Here is a 20140-nt window from a genome sequence, read left to right as displayed (position 1 = left end):
CTATCGTGGTGAAGGAGGAGCGCTGGTCCCTGCGCTTTCTGCTTTTGTTGCTTGGGGGGCAACGTGTACGGGGTTATCATAAATAGGCCCAGCCTCAGTTACACGATCGGTGACCGGACAATAAACGTAGTCTTTCTTGTTAATTATTATCTTGTTATACTTGAGGTAATATGGCTGTCCAGTGGTTTTCGCGAAATTTAAAAGCTTTTTCTGGATGCTGCGCGTGGCCTTGCAGAAATCTTCGCTTACTGACACGGGGGTGCTACGAAGCATAGATTTCTTAGCAAAGACACCTTCACTTGTTTTGAAAGAACTAAAACGAACAATAACACGTCGACATTTGTTCTGCACAAATGTTTCAATCCTGTGTGCACGGGAGATGGCTTAATTAAGAAGTTCCAGTTTAAGGGACGCAGAGAGGATTTCACGGACTTTTAGCTCAGGCTCAGCCTAGGTTTCTGAGACATAATCTAAGAGCCCATAAAAAATTAGGTTATCCATACGAGAGCGATCCTCGAAGTCATCAAGCCGTGAACTGAGAGCGGCACTTTCGTGTCGCACGGCAGCCGTTACGAGACCTTGCATCTGTGTATCGTCTGGAACGCTCTCGAGGGAAGTAACCTTCTGTTGAAGTACAGTTTGTCGAGCGGGTAAATCTGTTACTTTGGAATCAAGCAGCAACTGGTTTTCTTTAACTTCGTTAATAGACTTCTGCAAGTTGTCATGACGCTCATCCAAGTGTGTGGTTATTTTGCTGATGGCGGCTAATACTTCGCTATTCGGACCAGGGTTCTGTTCTATATCCCCGCAAAGAAGAAGTTCCTTTACAACGAGAAAACAATCTGCGAATATACCAAGCAACACATGTGGGCATGGAAGCAGCAGACAATAGTTACTAGATCACTTAGCGTTATATTCTTGGGAGGGACCAACCTGGACGAAAAGCAAAAAGTGGTTGGATGAGACCATTGTGGCGGCCGCTCCGTTCCACTGCCCACTGACGTGCGCGGTGCAACGCTGGCTGTATTTGTAGCTTTCTGGGTGGCTTTACGATGTCGATGCGGTTGGCTTGATGGCAGCTTGAGGAGCTACCGGAACGGGAGGTTGAGGTGGCACCGGGCAACAACGGCTCGGTTCTGGCAGGCGAGGGCACGTGCCGTGTGGCGTGCCAGGCGCATGTGGTTCCACGCAGACCGGCGAGCTCGTGCTGATGACTGCAAATACCTGGACGAAAAGCAAAAAGTGGTTGGATGAGACCATTGTGGCGGCCGCTCCATTCCGCTGCCTTGCATCTTCCGTGAGCACCACTCACACTTAAAGTGTTTTTGTTAAGCCCAGCGTTTCACTGCTGTGCCTTACAGTCGACACTAATCGCATCAAGCCCTGCGAAGAAAAGGTTAGATCTTAACGGGAGTACTAAGCTCCCATGGATATTAGGAAGCGGCGACGCTTTGCGAGAGCAGGGAATTACTATCACCAATTTGTGCCCACCTGCCGGCTCGGCCAGCCGTACAGTTGAAAAAGATGCTCGTACAGTTGCTTGATTATTGTCCGTACAATTGCTTGATGCTTGACCGTACATTTCAAAAAGCTACTCACTTTACCTGGGATACGGAGCAGAAGACAGCGTTTCGCTCCATTACAAAAGCTGCCGTAGGTACTGACGAACGGAAGACTCCCGGTCTGAATAGAAAGTTCTTCATCCAAACAGATGCGAGCAACCTGGGCCTAGGAGTGGTGCTGCTCTAGAAAATTATGGCGTTCATTTACAGGTGGTATTGAGTAGTAGGTCGTTTTAACTATCTGAGAGTGACTATTGTGCGACCGAGAAGGAGTGTCTAGCAAAGGTTTTCGCTCTGCACAAGTTCCACTTCTATATTGACGGAGTTTGGTTCGTCGTGGAGAGGCAGCCAGTTTGTTCAGGTGATAACGCGAACGTTTGGGTCGTCCAGTACGATGGACACTCAAACTCCAGCGCTACAACTTCACAGTGCGCTACATGTGGCATAACAGAAACATGGGGCTGACGCATTGTCGAGAGCCCCAGTCGCTAACCCGAATGTTATTTTGGTGCAGCATGCAACTGGGCTTGCAGCGTCATCGCCAAATGGCGCTTTCGGTGCGCACGCCGAAGGAAAGGCAGTCCCGTGCTGATAACCCCGGGCGAGCATGCCTTCGCGGTGAACCCTTTGCGTTCGCCAGTGTCGTGTTCAACAGATCAAAGGTCCTACAAGCTTAGCAGAATGACCTGTTTCGTCAACATATCATTGTGGCTCTGAGAGGAACCGACCACCGAGAGTGAGTGAGGCGGCGTGGCCACTAGGCTCGCGGCCAGCGGTCAGCTCGTTTTTCTGTCGGTGCCAAGAGCAATGGAGCTAGTACTGCTCCAGGCGGATTGGATTCGTATCTGCTGGATGCTGCTGAACTCTTGCTGACATAAATCTCATTCAAACAGCCCCCCCCCCCCTGTTAGCTCTAGGTGGTGATTCCCCGCAGTCTAAACAAGGCTACTTTGTACTACTGCTACCACTTGTGGTTGGCCGGGCATGCGAGAGGTCCAAAGATGAATCAACGTGGGCGGCTCTCTATCTGACCGGGCCTGAAGCTGGCGGTTATAAACTATTTCCGCTCGTCCCATGTATGCCTACTCGTGGAGCTTTGAAGCGAGAACCCCCCCCCTAGCTTGTTGTATCCTATCCAATGCCTGCAACCGTGTAAACATGTAGCTTGTGCCATTATAGAACTTTCGGAAGCCGAAGTGGTGAGATTTACTTCCTGGCAATAAAGGCTTACTTAGGGATCTGAGCAGAGCTCTTGGCGTTAGAAAAGCTAACGGCACGTCGATATGGGACAAGTAGAATGACGTTTTCAACCGCTTTGGCTTCTCATGATATCTGATTACGGAAAACACATCCTATTTATGCCCAACGCGTGCTTCGACAGGTGTGCCGCCTGTGGCATTATGCACCGAAAAACGACAAGGTACCACTGACACGAGAACCCGACGGAGGAACAAAAGGGAAACACAAAGGCCCTCCTTGCGGCCTTCGCGTAGCAACATAGAGACTGGGATGCTTTCCTTTATTAGAACAGCTTCTTCCTCCAAACAAGTTTTAAACAGTCAACAGGGTACAGGCCCCGGTTTCCGAACGTGGGGAGAGAGCTGCCAAACCAACTGGATAGGTTTTTTTCGAACGGGAGTGAAAACACTGCCTGGTTATCTGCCGCCGAGCACGCGCTTCAGCTATGCTCAACGATGAGCGAGGCTCTCTAAACTGGCAAAAGGCACACTGCTACCGGTAGCACAGGGACGTATGCCATGACGTTGGGCATTGTGCTACACAGCCATGTGTTCAGTGGCGGTAAAAAAGGCATTTCCGCTTCATTGTCCGCCAAGTGGTCGTGCGCGTACAGAGTGGAGACGAAACTGTTTCCGTTCGTGTACCAGCTGACTTATTCGAACGGGAGTTCCGCTGGCAAGTCAGTGTCTCCAGCCCATCGTCGTCGAACACAGCTAATCTGACGTCTTGAAGATCAGCCTAAACCACGTACTATTACAAAATGGGGAGAGCAGAACCAATTTCTGAGCTGCCCTGTTAAACAATCCGAATCCATAAATAACAGTTCTCATCATGGTTCAGACCCTTGTGGCTGTTCGCGTTTCCCTTACCTCCAACGGACCCGCCGCGGTGGCTCAGTGGCTAAGGCGTTGCGCTGCTGAGCACGAGGTCGCGGGTTCAATTCCCGGCCGCGGTGGCCGCTTTTCTGATGGAGGCGAAAAGCAAAAACGCCCGTGTGTACGAGATTTCGGCGCACGTTAAAGATCCCCAGGTGGTCGAAATTAATCCGGAGCCCTCCACTACGGCGCGCCTCATCGCCTGCGTTGCGTCGGCGCGTTAAACCCTACAATCAGAATCAGAATCATTACCTCCAACGGATGCCATCAAGGATCGCACAATCAACATGCATGTCGTGGGAAGAGGGTTGAGTGGTCTCAATGCGACATTATTTACACCGTCCTCCAATTTTCTGCAAAACCGTATTTAGGCCCATTTCGGCATGAGCCTAATTTGAGCACCTCTATCACTGTTCTCACCAAAAGATGGCAGCGGGAATAAGTCCTGCTTCCGTACTTTTCTTGCTTACGAATAGCGAACACACACTGATTGGTCGCCAGTCCTTTGTATATTTGTGCCTACTGCATCATCATGCTTTGCTGCCTGCCACGAAGATGCCTGCATCACTTGGTGACTGGAAAGCCATGCTTTGGAAGCAGCACGTCCTTCTGGCCACTTCAGAGTGGAACCATGGAGCACCCTCTCTGCCCGCCCTTATGGGCCCTCTACATCTGTACCATTATGGGCGCCTCTTCAAAGCGCCACCTACAGCCTGGATATCGTCTACCCGTTCACCCTGGTCGGAAGCTTTGCCCTTCAGCTGATGCGAGGTGACCCGCGTTCCGCCAGCTCCGGAGGCGTTGCCGGGTAACAGCCCACTGAGCCTCCTTTCTAGACTTTGCAACCCCTGTCCGCCGCTCAAGCTTTTCTTACGTTCCCAAACCGCGTTCCGATGGCTTTTGGCTTCCGTCTCTTTGAGCTTCATTAAAGAACCATTACTTCTGATCATTACGTTGACTTTGGTGGAATGGGTAACTTGTGAAGGACACGTCTTCATTTGTAGGTGTCTGTCTCGATGATTGAACGTCAACATCAGAAGGCGAACTTACGCATGGACTTCTTTGTGCGGAACCATTAGGGCCTCGTATGTGGTGTGCTGTGATTTCTTCTGTTAGACGTTTTCATAGGCCGTGCTCGGCATTGCGGTAGAATAAAGTTGGGCACGTGTGCATCTCAATGGCTTTCTCATAGATAGTCGACCGTCTCCACCGACGGGAATTGAACCTTTACCGGAGAGGAGCACGACGAATCTCTAGGAATCTCACGGGGGAGCTTACACACCCTCCGCACCGGTCGAGGAGCCGCCATTACCGATCAGCTTAAAAGCACCCTCCTCCACAACATGGAGACCTTTCTCTCCCGCATATGCATAGGGATGCGCGCTGGAGCTTCCCTTCGAAACTTTTCTGGGCATTGTCCAACAGCATGCCGCGTGAGTAACGCTAAGTTCCTCGACCACGAGGCAGGGAAAGTCGCTCCTCAGGAGACGTACCAACCCGGTGGCCTGCGACAGATTAGCGAGCTTGAGGGGACACAATCCTCGTATCAGCCCCGGACAGCCTTTGGATACCATTGTGTACCTTTGACCTATTACGGAATTAAGCGCAGTTGATATGCTTCGCCCGCACCCAAGCCACTCATTTGCACTTTTCTTTGATTCGAACAAACCTACAGCAGAATACTGGCGGCACCGCAGTGGAAATGGGGGTTTTACTTCTTATGTTCTACTTTGCTTGCCTGGCAATACTGCCCTTTTGTAGCCGCGACCCCCCTAAGACACCAGATGCTAACAAATTTGGAATTTTCTTGTCACCAAGTCGCAAATACGTTTACATTCTAAGCATTGAAGCCGAAAAGTTATTGATGCCGAAAAGCAATCGGTGAAGGGGGAAACGTTCCTGTAGAGTTAGGGAGAAGGTTGTATTGTGTTGTTCTAGTGCTGTATACTTATTTACTACGTGGATACAGGATACATGTTCTCTGCACCCGCAGACAGTGGTCTTGGTGAGCCTGTGAACCGGTGTGAATGAGTTTTTACATATGACCCATCAGCACCTGCATCAGTCAACTTGAGATATTGTGTTGCTTACGTCACTTACGTATGGTGTCAAGTCGGATTCAACTGCATGCAGTAATTTGCCTGTCTGTTTACTTCACTGTGCTTGCCATTTGCTAAGAATATGTTTGTTGGGATGCTTGACGTCAGTGTGTGGTGGTGCTGTAAAGCCAACTGCGCTGCTAGCAGCAGCAGCGGCCCTATTATCTGCAACTCGTCGCGAGCGATTTCGGCATGGCCTGAAAGCAGCAAAAACTATTTCATGGCTTTTAAATTACGCTGACATTATGGAGCAAAAGCGGACTTATTGGTTTTTTACTGTAAAAAAGTATATGTCACAGCGCTCCCCCCAAGATATCATTCCGGTGTAGCCAATTTACCTGGCGCCACTTCTGCGCCCCTCCTGTGCATCGGCGACCCTTTTCGACAAATATTATAACCCTCGCCACCACAGCTGCCTCTTTCATTGGGTGCGCATACGGCTGATGACAGCGGCAGCGCCCGTACCGGATGATTTCGGATAAGCAACAGAAACGCGAATGGGAGTCAAAACGACGTAGCCATTACCATCGAACTTTTCACGACCATTGCTCTCAAAAATGCTCCCTCATGTAGCTCTTGCGAATACTGTCCTGGGGTAGACCAAATTGCGCGCGTGGAACGCTAGCGTGAGCCCATAATTGTTCTTCAGATTGAAATGCTTTCAGAACGACCTTTTCACCAGTGTATTTTGCTCCAACGCAGAGGATAATCACTGACTTCAGAGTGGAAGGAGAGGACGTGCACGTCGAGCTGGGCTTCATGCCCTTACCGACGATGTGTACTTTGTACTGGGGGAGAATTAAACATGGAAGTCTGACGGCTCAGTGCAACCTGTCAGCTGTCCTTCGTGATCGAGCGTTTTGGGCTTCCGTCAGTGTTTTCAGCGTCACTGAGATTCCAGTGACGCCATTGAAGGAAACGGACATGTTTGAACTATGGAATAAATCTCGAGTGCTTCCAGGATTTTAGTCGCTATGGAAAGAACGCATGTCAATTTCTTGGGGCAGAACAGCCGGAAGAGATGGAGCGTCGGCCGCCCCGAAGCGTGAATGGGCTTATCAAAAAAAAAAAAAACATTGCCGCCTCCCTTGCCCGCGTAAGTTCAGTCTCGCCGAGTAGCTGCCAATCCCTCCAGCAGAGACAGAAGCTTGCCAGCATGGATCGCCGACGTGAGCCAATATTGTTTGTTTTGCTTGAGTGCTTTTAGACCGACGCGTTCATCTGTGTCTCACTTTAGGCATGCGCACATCACTGATTGCCGATTGATGCGTGCAAGGTTGCGAAGTAAAACGAGGTTGGGCGTGTACGCAAAACTATTTGCTTCAGGTGTTCAATAATGACATGACCATTGTGCATGCAGGACGTTTAAACTTGGACGTGCAATGGCCTACCCTGCGTTTCTTGGTCGAGCACAGTGGGTTGGTGTTTTAGGCTATGTTCAGACTAGCGATGCAAAAGTCATATCGTGATCTACGGACGTAAAAAACGGCATGCCACTCAATTTGGTTGGCTGAGACCTGAAATGATATCTCTTGTTGCAACCCGGCCTTCTACATACCGAGGTATGCTTACGACGCGGGATTTAAACTGACAGCCCTATTATCGTGCACTAGAGTAGTGCCCGAATCCTTTCGAGTTTTCTTCTAGTAACTGTCTAGGAGGTATTTGGTCAATCGCCAATTACAAAGAATCGTGTTATAATTGGTGCCCTTCAACGACTGCGTCCAGCTTTGCAGGTCTTTCTTCTTCACTCAGTAGAGGGGCACTTCATTTTTTGTGCTTCTGTGATGTAAGTTCACGAACGATGCTTATAAGATCTATATAGAAGGCGTACTTTGGAATTTTATTTAGAAAAATGTGTTGTACATTGAGTAGAATTCTATGAGATTTGCTGAGAAAATATCGGTTCGTAAGTTCTTAGATCGCCATGCGTTACATTCTGTTCAAAGCCCCCCAGAAGAATTTGCGGAGGTCTTAAAAGTATCGCTATAAAGTTCTACACATTTACATTTGTTCATCAGAGTCAAGAAGTGCTGGAAAATTTCAGTTCATGATACCTTGTTTTATGTATCTTCATAAAAGACAAGGCACGAGAAAACGGCTGATCTAGCCATGGAGGTAAAGTACATATAAAAGAATTGTACACGTCTAAAACGATGGTGAGGCCTCAAGCTTTCTCTTCCACTTTGACTGAGACGGACATGGAAAGGGCTAGGCTATTTACAAACCCCTGTCATGTGGATGCATGTTTAAGGGCAGCCTTCAATAATGGCTTTTCAGCGATAAAATTCAAAAGCATAAATCAAATGTATGAAACTTTTTGTCCTCTATGCAACACTTTTCAAACACCATCATCAAACATGCAGATATGCAGGTGTAATCAAACATGCAGGAGTAAAGACCGGTCTAGTGCGAAAAGCACCCGACGACAAGTGAAACGCCAAGTGCAGAACCTGTGGAGAGTTCTCCACGCTTTTTTGTACACGACCTACCCACAAACTCGATAATACAACTCAGAACCAACCAAGGCTTTACAGAGGCGCAACAGTTGTTTTTCGGAGCCATACTTTTTGTCTGACAAGAAGTCATAAATATGTAGGGTTTACATGTTAATGCTTACGTGGTTCGATTTCATGTAATAATCTCAGCTTGTCGTCCATGACAACACCGGAAAATTGTTTTACGTTTTGACCATGACCGAAAAACAATAACAGTAGTGGCAGTGATTGTCGGCATTCCCAGAATCCTGTATAACCAATAAAGATTTTTTTAAGATATAATTTACCATACGTCTTTTTGTTGACAGCAGGATGCTCTTGAATTTGACTAATTGACTCATTATATAATTTAAAACATAATTGGACGTCGTTATAGCAGGTGGCAATGCCTGAAAAACAAGTTTATCTTAACTCTAAAAAGTGCCAGCCGCTGGTTTGTTATCTCGTTGCACGAAAACATTTAAAATTGTAGTGCCAACTCCCACACGAATGCTCTCCAAGACATACCAATTGCGAAGGTGTTCAGCATGTTGCCTGAACCACCGAAGAATGTCAGGTCCACGAGAATCACGTAACGCCGACTGGTGTCATAGGTCTTTGCTTTTAAAAACAAGACCCTTACCTAAAGCTGTTTATTGACGAAAGCAACCCTTATGGACGAATAAGGTCAACAAGTTAGTGGTTCGTCAATCGCCCCGCCCTGAAGTTTGCCCGGCAGCCTGGGAGAACATCGTTTTACTCTAATAAACACACGTCTCTAGTTCATTATCTAATCGAATAGCTTGAATGGGCAGCTTGTCAGAGCGGTGGGTTTACGGCTTGGTGACGGTACTGGCGATCCTAGCAATCTTGGTGACGGTACTGGCGATACCGCGGACCCCGAGCCCCCAAACATACGCTGGATCCAACCGTCGCAATGTGTTTTTAAGGTGAAAGGTAGAAACCTTTAACGGTGGCCGTCGGAGCCTTGGTCAAGCTCCGGCGGATGGGCTCCCGGCCTGTCTACCAAGCAGGGAGCCCCGGCACCTCTTTGACTACCAGGGTAAGGTCAAAGGAGAAAGTACCCCCGTCTCCCTGCTTTTATACTATGCTTTATGGTATTGTCTAAAACCCCCTCCAACCGTGATCGGCCCCCTAAAAGGGGCCGCACCGAAGTATCGTTTCCCCCATTGCCATCTTTGACATTTCCTGAACCAGATAATTTTTCTCGATATCTTGTGATGGAATCGCTCAATCCAACCCACCCTCTTGCATCTCAGTCAGTCTTCTTGATCGCCAAGTATCTTGAAGCCATAATAGGAAAATCGTATAAGTGCAAAAAACAAAGGTCTGGTGAACTCCTAATCGAAATAAATGACAAGCAGCAGTCTGCAAAGCTTCTAGCTCAGACTAGACTGGCTGATCTCGACATCAGGGTCACACCCCATCGGAGCCTCAAAAGCTCGCAGGGTGTGATATCAGAGACAGATCTCTCGAATGAAACGGATGCGGATCTCCTTGCCGGCTTGAAGAATCAGGGCGTCACTGCCGTGAGACGCATCACTATTCGCAGAGACGACAAGGAGATTCCCACCAAGCACATCATCTTGACCTTTGACCGCGCAGTACTCCCACAACACATAAATGCAGGTTTTATCCGTTTCTCCATCCGTCCGTACATCCCGAACCCGCGCCGCTGTTTTAAGTGCCAGCGGTTCGGGCACGGTACGAACTCTTGCCGTGGCCGATTGACGTGTGCAAAATGCGCGGCGCACGATCATCCGAGCGAGAACTGCGCATCCGAAATTCTCACTTGTGTAAACTGCGGGGGGCCGCATGCAGCATACTCCCGCAAGTGCGAAAAATTCCAACTAGAAAAAAAGATTATAAACATTAGGTCACTGAGAACATCACCTTTCCAGAGGCGAGAAAGAGGTTCGCCTCTTTCCCTCTGGGGAGGTACGCCGACGCAGCTCGCCGGGGGGCGGAGCGGCGTCTGGTTTCCACAGGGACCCAGTTGAGCGAGTCTGACCTGGTCCCTCGCCCGCACCCCCCCCCTGGGTTGCCTCGTGCAGCCCAACCTGCAACCACGCCGCCTGCTGAGGCAGCAGCGGTTGTGGTGGCCACGTCTTCCGTCGGGACTGGTGCCGCTCCCGCCTCTGTCTCCCCGTCCTCCAGCCCGTTGGAGGGTACCGAGGTGATGGACACCACGGGCCCCGCACCGGCTCCCACCGCCACCGCACCGCCCGTGCACTTTTGGCGTTCCCGACACCCGCGGCGGTGGCGGCTCAAGCGAAGGCCTCCCGAAGGGGGGCCAAGTCCGGGGGGCCCGGTCCGTCGGGCACCCCTCGGACATCTGACGACGAGATGGACGTCGGGCCGTTCCTGCTTGCAACGCAGCGCAAGGAGCGGCCACCGACTTCCAAGCCTACAGAAAGGCCCAAAAAGCCCAATCCAAGAGTAACAGCCCCGAAAGACGACACATGAACAAACACGAACACACACACTTCAGTTATTCTTAAACTTAAATAATGGGAACAGAAAACATCATCCAATGGAACTGCAGAGGCCTCCTTAAAAATCTTGACGATGTGTATGAGATTCTGCATGCCAGTCAGAGAAGTATCATGTGTCTCCAGGAAACCCACCTCAATTCTAAACAAACAAATTTCTTAAATAGGTACATGGTATTCAGAAAGGACAGGGTTGGCTGCACACACTCTTCAGGAGGTGTGGCAATTATCGCCCGGAAATCCTTAGCCTGCCACCCTGTCACTCTGAACACTGTCCTTGAGGCTGTAGCGATCCGTACGATAATATTTAATAGGTTGATAACGGTATCATCCATTTACATCTCTCCTGATTTTGCACTTCTGAGCTCTGGCTTCGAGGCGCTGGTCGACCAGCTGCCCGAACCATACATCATAACAGGCGACCTTAATGCGCACAACTCTCTTTGGGGCTCCTCTAGAGCGGATGCCCGAGGTCGCCTGATAGAGTAGTTTCTTACATCCTCCGGAGCATGCCTTTTCAACAAAAAACAGCCTACATACCATAACTTAGGACACAATACATACTCGCATCTTGACTTGGCTATTGGTTCCGCAGTTCTCTTTCCATGTCTTGAGTGGGGTGTGGGCACGGACCCATATGGTAGTGACCATTTCCCCACTTCATTAACGTATATAGGTATAGGCCCGAGTAGTCCATCTTCCCATAAAAGGTTTAATGAATCAGAAGCAAACTGGAGCACATTCACACAAACATCTCAACTACACCACACATCCATAAAACACCTACACGTGGAGGAAGCCGCCCAACTCGTCACGGCGCACATCCTTGACGCTGCCGAAAAGTCCATTCCCCAGGTCTCCAGTGGGTCCCGCACCCCAAGGAGGCCCTGGTGGAACGAGGACTGCAGGCGGGCGCGAGAGGCCCAGAACAAGGCATGGGGTTCCTTCGCCGGTACCCCACGTCACATAACCTCATTTCTTTTAAACGGGCAAAGGCTATTGGGAAGCGAGTGCGTCGTGAGGCGAAAAGGGAGAGTTGGCGCACCTTCCTCACTTCCATCAACTCATACACTGACACACACAACGTCTGGACACGAATACGAAAACTAAAAGGACAACAGACACACAGCCTGCCCCTGCTTAGTACAACAGGGGACACACTGGAAGACCAGGCTAACACACTTGCGCAACACTTCGAACACGTGTCCAGTTCAGCACACTACACCAACACTTTCATTAAACACAAAGCATCATGTGAGAAGTCCTTGCGAGACACTAATAAGTCGAACAAATCCTATAACACCCCCTTTTCACTTCATGAGCTGAAGGTCGCACTCGCTACTTGTAAACCTTCAGCTCCAGGTGCAGACAGGATTTCATACACAATGATACAACACTTACATGCAGACACACTTGAAACACTTCTTCACCTCTACAATAAAATATTTCTTTCGGGGCACTTCCCACGCTCTTGGAGGGAGGCCATAGTAGTGGCTTTCCTAAAGGAAGGGAAGGACCCTTCCTCTCCCGCCAGTTATCGCCCCATTGCCCTGACAAGCTGCCTGTGTAAGCTCTTCGAGAAGATGATAAACAGGATACTCGTGTACTTCTTAGAGTACAACGGTCTTCTCGAGAGCTGTCAGGCAGGCTTTAGGGCGGGGCGATCTACGAACGGTCAACTCGTTGCGTTAGAGTCATATAATAAAGATGCAAACCTCCATAAGCAGTACTGTATGACAGTATTCTTTGATCTTGAAAAGGCGTACGACACTGCTTGGCGGTACGGCATCCTCAGCGATCTGAAGTCCTTTGGTATGTCGGGTAACATGTGGAACACGCTTGCCAGTTACCTCTCTGAAAGAACGTTTCGCGTGCGAGTTGGAACTGCACTCTCTAGAGTTCATGTGCAGGAAAACGGTGTTCCGCAAGGTGGAGTTTTGAGTTGCACGTTGTTTATTGTAAAAATGAACTCTCTTTGGAAGGCTCTGCCACCAACCATTTCCTGCTCAATCTATGTAGACGACGTGCAATTATCCTTTCAGTCTTGTAACCTGTCTATCTGCGAGCGCCAAGTCCAGCTTGGTGTTAACAAGTTAGCTGGCTGGGCAGATAGCAACGGTTTTAAATTTAATCCAGTGAAGTGTACTTGTGTTTTGTTTTCGAAAAGGCGCGGAATTTGGCCGGATCCAGACATCAAACTCAATGGTGTCTCAATTCCGGTCAGAAATGAACACAAGTTTTTAGGTGTAGTCCTTGACGAAAAGCTCTCGTTCATTCCACACATAAAACAACTTAAACATAAATGCTTAAAGGCCATGAATATACTCAAGGTTCTCTCCCACTCTTCATACGGGGCTGACAAACAACTTCTTTTACGTGTTTTTACCAGCCTGATAGGTTCACGATTAGACTATGGAAGCGTTGTTTATGGTTCAGCAGGTATGACATCCCTCAAAATGCTGGACCCAGTGCTTCATCTGGGGCTCCGGTTGGCATGTGGCGCCTTCCGGACTAGCCCGGTCGAAAGCCTCTATGTGGAGTGTAATAAGTGGAACCTACAACGTCAGCGAGCATACACAGATCTTCTTTTTGCTTTTAAAATTTCATTTATGCCACACCATCCTTTTAAATCGGCTTTTTATGATACGTCTCAGACTGCACTACTCCTAAACCGACCATCGTTCTCTGCGCCCTTCTCTTACAGAGTTAGAGAGGAAGCGTCCGAGCTTTCTGTCTCCTTTTTAGACACCATACAAAGTTCTCAAACAGATTTTATAGCACCATGGCATCTCCGCCCTGTATCATGCGGCACATCCTTCACACATCTAGATAAAAACCGAGCTCCCACATGTGCAATTCTGCAGCACTTCTTGTATTTGCAGCAGAAGTATCAATTTTCTGAATTTTATACGGACGCCTCTAAAACTGCCACCTCTGTGTCCTGCGCGGCGCATGGGCCCGGCCTTAATGTCACTAGAACTCTTAACAGTAATACCAGTATCTTTACGGCAGAGGCTTATGGTGTACTTCTTGTTGTTAATCATATCCTTCAAAGTCACATCCCACAATCCATTATATATACAGACTCCCTCAGTGTCGTGCGGGCGTTGTCGTCAACAAAGTCTTCAAAAAATCACGTTGTAAATCTAATAGTCAAGGGTATTATGTCGGTGTATGTACGCAAATTTGAACTGGTTCTTTGCTGGGTCCCTGGCCACAGTGGTATAGCCGGGAACGAAGCAGCGGACCGAATGGCTGCTGCTGCTACACTCTCGAATACAGTAGACATAACCACATTACCCTACACCGACGTGAAACCACACATCAGACAACAACTTCGCAAAACATGGCAAACACACTCGAGTGAACAAACAGACAAGTTACACGTAATCAAACCACACTTGGGACCATACACCACCGACGCACGTAATAGATACACTGAAGTCGCCTTGGCTAGATTACTGATAGGGCACACTCATGCAACGCACTCGCACCTTCTCAAGGGGTCTCCAAGACCTCTGTGCAGCAGCTGCGGAGAGGCCCTATCCGTGATCCACATCCTCATACAATGTAAGGCACTCGACATTACACGACGAAAACACTTCCCACAACTACACACACGACATATTCCACCACACCCGTCATACCTCTTAGGAGATGATGCCATGTTCTCTGTTCAGCGAACCTTAAGGTTCCTATCTGAAGTTCATTTCTTACAATTCATCTCTTATCACCCATAGTTTTACCCCTGGTCCTATACACCAGCCACCGTATTTATCTTTTAACCACTTACGTTCTGCACCCTGGCCCTTTACACCAGACGTGCTCATAGTATTTAACTGACTTTATCCGATTTCCCTCCTTATCAAATAACTTTGTATTTGGCGCTCTTTGCCCACGTCGGCCTTGCGCCATTAAACTTAAACCATCATCATCATCATCTGTTCCCTACTTGACTAAGACCCCACTAATTGTGTTTCTAGAAGTTCTTGAAATGTACCCCGAGTGCCATAATTTGTTCTATAAAATGCAAATATTTTATTGTGCCTAAATGTAAGTGTTGTATTATGGTGGGTGTAATGTCTTCACCTGCAGCTGAATGCGTAAATGCACACACAGCAGACCTCACTTTATGGATTGGAAACAAGGAGTTGTAAGAAGTCTTTGACTTGTTTTTGTCGCGTAGAGACGTGCTCTCGCAATTCCTGCTTTGTGAATGTGTTAAGTATTATGCAGAACTGGACATGTGTTGAAAGTGTTCTTCAAATTTATTAGCCTGGTCTTCAAATATTTTTTATCATGCTATCTAGGACCACGGTCTGGTCTTTTGAGCTCGCGTAGCCGTATGCAGGCTTCCTCTCTTTATGTGTATGAAGTAGAGGATGTCATAAAAGAATCCCCTACTCTGCCTTTTTGCCTCAAGACGCACAGATTTACTAAGGGCCTTCGCCACTTTTAACGAAATGAGGCTATCCGGCGTGGCTACAGGCAACTCCCGATTTATGTCTGGCATCTCACAATCGCCTACACTCCTTTAAAGAGGTCCTTCTTTGCTGGTGCAGAGCAGGACCTGTATGATAACATTTCGCACCCGGGATTGTTTGCGGAACCTTTGATACATAAAAAGTGACGAACAACGCGGAAAACAAAACTTCAGTAAGGACACGCAGATAGTACGCTCAAGTAATGTTTCTGCAGGGGCAGGCAATAAGTATGAAAAGAAAGAAGACACGTCACATATGATTCAAGGTATGAGAACTACACGAAGTCCGGGAAATAATAAAATACTCTATGGCACAGTAATCTTCACTACTGACAAATCTCTGGCAGCCAGTCGACTTCACATTGGACCAACCGTACAACCTCACCTTTCTACGAAGCCACGAATTCCTTTCCCCGAAAGGACACTGGACGGTGCAGTAATGCAATTTTGTTTCGTGGTATGAATTACTTAGGCTTCTCTTATTTATCGCCGCACTTTGTTCTCATACCCAGCCACCAGAATAAACAAAGCCGAGCAAGTGGGCATGTTGCTACGCACTGAGAGCGCGTTTTCCTGTGTCTGAATTCACATCGCACGCGTGCTCCCGAAGGCGTTCTATGAGGCAGCGCCCCGTTTGCTCGACGTACTCTTCATAGATCATAATGGTTGCTCGTAGATAACGTTTTGCCGCAACGAAGGAAATGAAGGGCTTTGCATGATTCTCTTTGCAGCGTTTGAACGCTGGAAATTCACTTATTACTTTTATCCACCGGATACCTAATTTCCAGGGGTGGCGACTTTCCGGTAGCGTCGATGATGTGCACCATCAGGAATTAGGTTTTCGCTTCAGCCCTTAGGAGTTTTATGAATATGTAATGAAGTTTAGATGATTCTCTAAATGTACTCGAGTTCGCTCTTGCTTTATTGAACCTTTTCTGGGATTGTGAACTGTTTGTGGCTTTTCCAGTGTCTGTTCCTGTGCTATGAAAGTGGTCCGTACCATTAGCGTTCGTACCCACGTCTCGCTGAACATATTGAAAGAGATCTGCAAAACTCATAGCCGAAGTCACGGTGTAGGTTTGTGTTGTTTCCTATATCATGCTATGTGGGTTTCTTTTATTGAAGAGCCATCCTCATGTTGACGTTCAGAATTTTTTTATCAGGCAGCCTCTCGGATCTGTCAGGGAAAATGCCCAGAGGGGAGGATGTGCATTGAGGTTGCCTGACTTCGACTATAGAGGTACACGCAAGGGATCTACCAGCGATTCGACATCAGAGCAAATTAGAGAGAAATCACGACAATTTCAGTCGGGTTATACCATTATTAACCAAATATACTTGTACAAACTGCGAGTATTTTAAAGAAAGACATCATGCCGATGGTTTTAAAGGATAATGATTTTCCGGCGATAGCCTTGCCGTGCCGCTCTGTGGGAAGGTAGAATCATCTCTGTCTTTTCTAGGCATCATATTGCTGTTCAAAACCTGCTTGCACTCAAAATGTGTTTCTGGACACGCCACACAGTTGGCTGACAGTAGAAAAATATCTCGTACATATCATCTAGGTTTTAGAAGGGGCCCTCAAGTTCTCTTAGATTACTTTTCCTCCTTCCATCAATTACAGTTGAGGGCGACTGAAGTGTTTGTTTATGATGCATTTTTGGTGATGTGATTCTTTGTTTCTGAGGCTTTTTTGTGGCCCAGGATATCACAGGCTTTCCTTTCGGTGATATAGAGTCAGGAACTGTCCCAGAACAATGTCAACATCGGACGACCTCAGAGTTTCTGGAGGATCACGGTTCCTTGTACTCTACCCCTAGAAGGGGCGATTGATCTCGGCCTCCACTGCGACGGTGATCAGATCAGACACAAGTGGCACAGGCATTGCAGCAAATGTGGCAGTAGCTAACGGTTCCCCGTGTGCATAACTTCCGGGCCCTCAAGAGTACTAAGGAGCTGGGGGAGCATGCATTCAAGGAGCGGCATCACTCCAAGCGATGTCGGTAGCCACCTCATCTCCTGCAGGTTCGGCCTGAAGTTGAGTAAAGGTCTTTGGTGCCGGTGGTAACCCAGTGGCGTGTGGGCTGGGAACCAGATAAATCTCGCTGAGCTTCGTCGGCGAGAGTGATCAGGTCAAGACTATATGCAGCTCTGATGGCATCGAGCTGCAACAGCATACCTTCGTAGCTTGAAAAACGACCACTTTTCGTCCCTCTGGGAAGATGTCCACAGCTGTGGCGGTAATAATATTCTTTTCATGTTGCAATATTTAGAAGCATGGGAGCATGGCTGGTGTGGTGCCTTGCAGGTTTTAAACTCATGTTTGGTATTACACATTTTTTTTCATTCTTGCAGTAAATTGGTTGATATTTTCCCAGGGTTTTTCTGTCGCTATTTGACTTTGTGAAACCTCCGAAGTGGTGGAATTTAAAGTTATTGCCCGGGTGGGGTATGCATGTTAGTGATTGATGTCAAATAAAGGCTGCAATTTTTTTTTCGGTATTTGGGAGTGGTTGAAGGTAATAATCACTAGTGCTGTACGAATCTCGCTCGTATATCTCCCTATGTTAATTATTATCGTGGCCGTGGCGGCGTGCACTTTCAAGCAAACAAAACGTTGGCATTCGTTTCTGGCTCAGAGGTCGCCCTGCGATCACACAAGTCTGGCTAAAAGATCACACTGCGACATGTTGAGGATGCAGTGGGTGTTACCCTGATATACAGACCGGCCACAAGACTTTGGGAAAGGAGTTTTGATGCATGCTGTTCCTTTTTTGCCGTGTCAACTACTTGGCACTATACGAGTGGCAAATAATATCTTCCAGAAATTTGATATTAAAAGTACCAAGTTTCATTCAGCAGCGCGAGCTGAACGCACTGATTCTTTAAGAGATAAGATAGAATTAGCACATTATTTGGGAAATAATATGGTTAAAGATACAAAATATTTAAACTTATGTGCAGCCTTTTTTATGGGACCAGTCACGTTTTGAGTTGAGTTTGAATGACCCTTATGACAAATAAAAACCGTGAACAGACGTACGTTCTTTTTACTTTATCTCGATGATAAATGGGTCCCGGAGGTCCCCGTCTGGTATAGAGACAGGCAGCCTAACGGCTGTAGCTTTATCAGGGCTCGAACACCCACCGTTCAAGGCATATACCCTCCACTGGTGAACACATCGCCATGTCTGGTTATAGATTTCGTGTGGGGGACAAGGGTACGGGTTGTCGTCAATACTCTCACCTGGAACACATGCGGTTCGCATGCTGGAATAGTAGGCTATAAAGGAATCATCAGCCCTAACGTTTTTGGGACCCGGTGTCAGCAGCTAATTTTTCATGTGCACAAACCGAGTGAAAAGCTCTAAAGTGTCTTGAATTTCTTAGTTGTATTGTAGAAATAAAACAAATGTTAATAATCTCGAGTAGGTATTTTGGTATTACTGATATTAGCGTTTTTTAATAAATTTCTTCTAGAGGCCAAATATTGGGTCCAGTTGTTTACTTGGTCCTTCTTTCTTTGGTTTCTGCTAATAGAAGCGCAATGTTTCACGCAAATTCATTCTGAATAAAGAACATTCCCATATTTAGGTAAGTCTACAATTGAAAAAAGTAATGTTGATTTTCTTCTTCGAAAAAATATATTTTGCGCAGAAGTAAAAACCTGTCACACCATTAGGCTACCAGCTGAATACTGAGATGTGAAGAATAAACCTACAGAAAGTTCTGCGAAATATTGGGAGGTGTTTGATGTAATTTGTTTAAAAAATCACTTTTTCTGCGAACTCTAAATGTCGTCATTCTTGTTTCGGCGTATGCCGCAATATGATAGTTTTTACGTTGCTTGAACCTAAATAAATAACCCATGTCTATCTTGCTTTGAAGTGGAGCAGGAGAGACATACGTCTCCTCAGACGCCTCCCTGCACTATACAAAACACAAAAATATTGTCACGGGAAGAAGACCACGAGAGCTAACGGCCCAACCTCTGAAGAAGAAGAAGACCCAGCTGGGCGGGCTCCCTCATGGCTGACATCGTGTAAATAGTGTAAATACATCACTCGCATCTTCCACTGTTCATTTCCTGTGTCCTGCCGCCACGTAACATGTTTTGGTGGAGGTTGCGGATGTCATCCCCATCCCGGTCCCAGCTCCACTTCGCCTTCGCTGCTGAACATCGCTCAAAGGCTCTTGGATCGCGTCGGCCCGCCCCAGCCCCGGGGAGCCGCGGACGCACCATTCCCCAGCCCCGTGTCCCCAGCCTGTGACTTGCCGAGACCAAAAGACGTGACCAGCCGCGACCTGAACAGAAGACGACACCGTTCCCCTGCCCTGAACTCCGGCGCGCTTCTGGGGCCTTTGGACGTCGGTCTACTGCGCCGGCGGACATTGCTCTTTTGGGGCCAGTGCTCACCACGACGAATTAACCTCATCCGTGGCGGCGAGGGCTCCCTTTTTCCTCTGATAGCGCATCGTCACCGCATCTGTACATTTACTAAGGCCTCGACCAGGACGGTCGCTTTCGACGAGGGGGATGTGTCACGGGAAGAAGACGACGAGAGCTAACGGCCCAACCTCTGAAGAAGAAGAAGACCCAGCTGGGCGGGCTCCCTCATGGCTGACATCGTGTAAATAGTGTAAATACATCACTCGCATCTTCCACTGTTCATTTCCTGTGTCCTGCCGCCACGTAACAATATTTTTCAGCGTTACCGGCATATTTTCAGCATTACCCGCTGTAACAACGTTTTGCCACGACTTACGACACAGCATTTTAGGTGGGTATTTAGGCGTGATTGTTATTACCATGCAATGCTAAATATAAACAAAAGCACGTCGGGTAACGGTAGCAAGTAATTAAATTTTCCACCCGTTTGAAACTTGAGTGG

The 20140-nt window shown here is 47.8% G+C and overlaps 1 pseudogene; it reads right to left on the bottom strand.

Annotated features, from left to right (window-relative positions):
• The window catches only part of LOC144143218 (uncharacterized), a 71162-nt pseudogene continuing 51022 nt past the window's right edge, over nucleotides 1–20140 (bottom strand).

The sequence above is a fragment of the Haemaphysalis longicornis genome, unplaced genomic scaffold (genome assembly GCF_048455015.1).
Source record: "Haemaphysalis longicornis isolate Haplotype H1 unplaced genomic scaffold, Haemaphysalis longicornis Haplotype H1 scaffold_6, whole genome shotgun sequence".
Classification (NCBI taxonomy): Eukaryota; Metazoa; Arthropoda; class Arachnida; order Ixodida; family Ixodidae; genus Haemaphysalis; species Haemaphysalis longicornis.
Note: the sequence above shows the minus strand (reverse complement) of the source record. Positions and strands in the feature narration are given on the sequence as shown.